We start from the raw sequence: 6,000 nt of genomic DNA on the forward strand, positions 1-6,000 counted from the left end.
AACAAGCTTGTCATTGGCCTGAAGATGGAAATGTCACTGCCTTTGACAATGTTTTCCATCCATCCTTAATCTATACCTGTTTATCCTGGGCAGGGTTGCGGAGGGGGCTGGTGCCTATCCCAGTGTGCATTGGGTGAGAGGCAGGAATAAACCCTCGACAGGTTGCCAGTCTATTGCAGGGCACACACACCATTTACAATTAGCCTACCTGCATGTCTTTGGTCTGACAGAGGAAACCGGAGTACCCGGAGAAGACCCACATGGACACGGGGAGAACATGCAAACTCCACACGGAAAGTGCCCAGGCCGGGATTCAAAGGCCTTCTTGTGAGGTGACAGTGCAACCCACTGCACCACCGTGCCGTCCGCGACAGTGTTTTGGTTCATGGCATCTTTTACGGTTGACTTAGTTAAGCCGTAGCTAGCGCAAGTATCCACGGTGCAACTGAACAAAGACGCAGCTTTAAAACCAACCGGTCACAACGTAACGTTTAGCGTTGACGTTACGCCCTAACTTCTGACCAAATTTACCTTATGCTAGCGCAACCTGCGGCTGAATACTAGCGTTCTTGCCACAGCTGAACAAGAGCCTCATCTACAGCTGCTTCCTAGTTCGTGTTGTTTCTTTCCCCCCTTGGTGCTGCCATCCTGTTACAATCCCCTCCTCTCTGCCGTGTCTTTTTTCTTCTTTGTTGCTGTAGTTCTGCTTGCCAAGACACAGCCTGTAAAGTGCTGAAGTGTTCATTTGTTGCTAGCTTTTGGCAGGCCTTGTACGCTTGGCTTACGCGCCCTAGAATTGAATTCATTTCGAGTGCAATTTTTCTGACCCCCAAAGTTAATCACAGTTGGCTGGATGGCGGGGATGCTAATTATCCCCGTATAAAAACCAAACAAGAACGATTGCCGGCTTGGTACTCATTTAGCGAAAGCCGTTTGCTCACATTATCATTTCATTTTCACGGGTACGTTAGACAAATTTTGGAAGCTTTCCATGTAAACATGTCATTTACTATCATCATTTTTAGAAGTTTTTGTTTTTTGCACTGAAATTTTTGCTGGACCACTGTCATTCACTTTCCATTTGTACTGCCTATTGGGAATGTATATTCCCATTTTTGGCAATTGCCGTCTTAATACATCCATCCCTTATCTTTACCCGCTTATCCTGGGCAGGGTCGCAAGGGGTGCTAGAGCCTGTCCCAGTGTGCATTGGGCGAGAGGTAGGAATACACCATAGAGAGGCTGCCAGTCTATCACATGGTATACACACCATTCACTCACACACTCATACCTATAGGCAATTTACAGTCTCCAATTAGCCTATGTGCATGTGGCTGGACTGTGGGTGGAAACTTGTGATTTTGTGCTCTGAAGAGGTGGAAATACCTGAAATGTATTTTATGAACTAGTCTATTTGCCAGAAACACTGTACCAAGGACCTCTCCTCAGCCTGTAGAATTCCTGTTTATAGAGCATCGCCATAATCCTATTTTTGAAATAGACTTTTGCTATGCAGCTAGATTTTTTTTTTTTAACTGGAAATTAATTTGGGGTGTCAGGCTGTTCAAGGTGAAGATGCTGTTCTTTGCCTTTAGAACCACAGTACAATAGCAAAGTATGTTGTGAAAAGACTTGCAATTCTCCATCTCCTATAATAATCTCAAGACAAGCTGTGCTGGGGTGGAGGGTGGGCTTCTGTTAGCCCTGCTCTAAATGATAGAAACTCCACAGTAAACATGATTTCTGTCAGCGCTCGGGGGCAACGTGGCATTACGCGAGAGACAGAGAGAGGCCTTCGGAATTTAAACCGCAAATATAAAAACGCGGGCATGACTCACTCCTGCGAGCCAGCCCTGCCAAGAACAGAGCGAGATATTGATCCTCAATATCCTTGCATGGCCTCTTCTCTACCCACCAGCTCTTATCTGCGTCAACATAATATCTGGCCTGGAGTCCATCGGCGCCTGCGCCGGCATGCTTTATCTGTCTGCTGAAAAACAGAACAGGGGACGGTAGTTCTTCAGCTGTTTGATTACAACCGGTAGTTGGTTGGTAATTGGAGATGGTAGTTGTCAGCGCTTATCAGATTGTACCAAGGGGCCTCTTCTTGGTGCTATCCGCACATACACACATGGGCATAGAGGCAAGAAAATGCACACGCTGCTTAGCTTATCGTAGGGGCAGCATTTTATAGCTAATTAACACAGAGATGCTACAGTTCCATGTATGCTACTGACTCTCAGCTCTTAACCTTATTTATATCCAGGTGGAGCTCTTCCACAAAAATCTATAATTCACACATTCACTATATGGTTTCCTGGTCCACGGTACCATATATTACACCCATCAATGGACGTGTTTTTCCTCCAGGGAACAGCTCCCGTAACAGGGAATTGGCACAGATGCCTATGGCTGACTGAAAGCCAATGCAAAAACCATTCTCCTTGATTCAGTTACTGTTTTGCTAGTATTGCAAATTGACAGCGATGCGTTTCCATTCGCCCATTTCACTGGATGGAATACGAGAATTTGGTGAAATGGTAAATATTACCAATCACGCTGAATAATTACTGGCTGCAGTGGGAATTTCAGCCACTTTGATTTATGCATTTAAGCATTTATCCATACAATTTTAATTGGAGCAAGGCTGAACTCTGCGAATGTATATGCAACATGCATAATATGTGCATACGCTAACCGGATTGTAGATTTTGGACACCAGCACAAAAGCTATGACTTACTTTGCAATAATTATGGACAATGCGGTTTGCAATGCTGCCAGAAGCATTGATGATGAGAATGACATGTTTAAGCTGTTTTTTTTTTTTTAAAAAGATAATGAAATAGCCGAGGCTATTAGCAGCACACATTTTGTGTGAAATTTCCATCAGGATCAACGGGCTCAGTGTAATTTTCCGTATCACTCCCTTGGTGACTGAGAGCCTTTTAATGCTATGCATTAAACTGAATCTATTTTCTCATTTCCTGTGAATAACTGAAATTAAGGCCACAATTAGTAGGCTGGCTAATGAAAAACGCCTCTGGAGAACGCCTCTGAGAAATAAGCTGGAGCAGAAAATGAGTTACAGTCTTTGCTGCTGTATAAACGTGGCTCCCTAACTGTGGGAAGGGGTGACGGGGAATTGTGGGATACAGTGTGTGTATGTGCGTGTGTGTGCACGTGTGCATGTGTGTATGTGTGTGTGTGCAGGAAGGGGATATACATTCATTATATATTTTCATTAGAAATGCATATCATAAATATGATTTTTTAAAGACATGCATATTTGCCAAATTTAGCTCTGTGGTACTCACATGCACTACACTCATTACAGTATACAGCTATTGTCTTACGAATACCATATTTCACATACGATAGATGACATTTGAACAATGGGCAGGTCACAGAAAAAACAGTATTTAAAAAAACATTTAGTTTGCTGTCAGCTGGGAACATTTTGGGGAATCATTACAGTTTTAGCATAATCAGGGTGCTGAAAAACCGGTTATTTAGAAAAGACTGTTGTTAAATGTGAGAGGGTATGAAACTTTAGTCATCTGAAATGTCTAATCTATGAAAGGCATTTGAAAGACTGAAGTTAAACGTATTTGTTTTATCCGTTTTAGCCCGTTAATGAGGCATTACAACAGGCAAAAAAGTCACAATAAAAACAGTTACTAGCCACATGGGTCACATTATTTTATGCAAAATAAACGCACATTATTGTGGCAAATTATTCCAAACTAATTCTACCCAGCATTCCCTAAATTCTCTTGTAAACTTTGTCTTGTGTCTTTTCATTTCACCATCTGAAAAGAATGAGGCATTCTGTGTTGTGTGCTTTAGCACATGTACACATGGTGGTCGTGCCAAAGGGTGCTGCACTACTATGAAAGTCCTGCAGGGGGCAGCAGTCTCTTATAAATGCCTCTCATTCTGTAACTTACTGCCATTTAGTGTCCTTAATTTCCTTGATTGAATTATACACGTGCAAATTTCTTTTTACAATTTGCACCTGTTGGCTTCCTATTTAAACCCCTAGCAAACCAATAAGCTTTGCTTCAGTGTCAACTTGCGTTACACGAAAGTTGGTAACTTGGGTTGTTTGGTAAGAGGTTTAGTTCTTTGTTCAGTACTAGATCAGTTCCTCTTCTGCGTCCTTTTATTTACGCGAAAAGTTACTGCGGAACTGAATTTTGAGGTTATTAGATTGTGGGCTAAGTTAGCACTAATATCTTTACTCATTTCTACAACGCTCTTGTGGTTCTTTTGACAGTCCTCTGTGCGAGGGCTGCTCTCAAAGTTCTCACGTTCACCAATCTATTCAGACTTGTTTTGTTTTAGTATATTCAATACTCCTTAAGCCTTAGTTTCTTCACCCTGTATTCGGGTCATTAAAGCTTTTTCTCTGGGATAGTCTCCCATAGGAGTATTGGTTTCTTTTCATTTATTTTCCCCTATCCTTTTGTCTCTTACGAGACATAGTGGTTATTCCGCCCAGGTGGATAGGATAGCTTCAAGTATCCGGCTCAGTCACGTTTGGTCTCCCTAATTCCCCACTCCAACCGCTGTATTTGTGCACGGGGGCGAGTAGTTGGAATGGTCTAATAGATTCCTGTGTTTTACTTAAAAGAGCTGGTCATGTGACCATGCTTCTACATGTTCTGTTCCCCCACCCCCTTCATCACTACTGTAAGGCTCCACAATTGCAGGGTCCAAAGAGTGTATTCAGTGTACTCATTACTCAGACATTTTAACTAAACAACGCTTTAATGGGATGTTTTAGCTGTATGCCTAAGTGAATGTTATGTTAATATTTTACACTGAAGGCACGTGAGCATGGGAAGATGGGCGATAGAATCCAACACACAAGAGAGAGGATAAGTTACAATACAAAGAGTTGTGTTGCTCACCACCACTGTAATGTAAGTCAGAGTTACATTACAGAGCAAGTGTTTCGTTGTCAGGTAAAGTACAGCAGCTACATTTAGAAAACACTCATCCAAAGTGATTTTAACATTGTATCTATCTATGTAGATGGATATGTACTGAAGCAATTTAGGTTAGGAACATTGTTTAAGGGTCCAATGGTAGTGCCCTACCTGGTAATAAAATAGTCCAGTCCCATAACTGTTGGACTACGCATTGCCACAGTAAGAACTGAAATCGACTGAAAGGATGAAATCTTTAATGTTGGAGACCTACCTCTCTGTACACAGTGAGGCCTGGCTGTTCTTACAGCGAAGTGAAAACATTAAATGCATTATTCAGAGTTTTTCCTGGGATGAAAAGGGTCTATGGTTAGGCTCATTATGGGGCCAGCACTTGTGGTCGCACATAGCATCATCCCACGTTGGTAGCATCTAACTGTCCTAAATAGGCCTCCAATAACAGCCAACAGCCCCTTGGTCCCCCCCCTTCCTGGCACTAGTGGGAAGCATGGTTTATAAGCTAAAAATCATTGCTTAGGTGTGGTCATTTTCAGCGCAATGCAACAAAAATAATTCTGCTAGTTTGTATTTGACTTGTTAGCCGGCTTGCTACATTTGGTAAAACAGGACCTGGAAGAGCCTTACACAGATGTTTCCTAGGGAGAAGTATTGTGTAGAACATAAGCAATTTATGCCGTTTCTGTTATGGTTATTTGTTGTAACGATAGACAAAGCCATTTCTAGCAAGGACAGTTGTAGTTGTTTATTCCATTCCTAAAATAAATATTCACATTTCCCTCACAAAATCACACAATGAAGCTCCAACATCTTCTATTTCATATTTGTGCAAGAATTGTTGTGAGGGCAGACTCAGTATTTGTTTAAAAAAAAAAATTGCACCAGAAACAAAAAGGTATTATGTAAGAACGTTGAAACTTTTTGCAAACTTTATCGAGGAATGTTTGCTCACACTAGAGCTCTGGAGGAAGATTTCCATAAATCTTGCGAGGTCCTGACCCCGAAAACTGGCGGAACATCTTACACGTAAAAATCGACTCTGTTCACAGA

This window comes from Anguilla rostrata, chromosome 14 (assembly GCF_018555375.3).
Source record: "Anguilla rostrata isolate EN2019 chromosome 14, ASM1855537v3, whole genome shotgun sequence".
NCBI classification, from domain to species: Eukaryota; Metazoa; Chordata; class Actinopteri; order Anguilliformes; family Anguillidae; genus Anguilla; species Anguilla rostrata.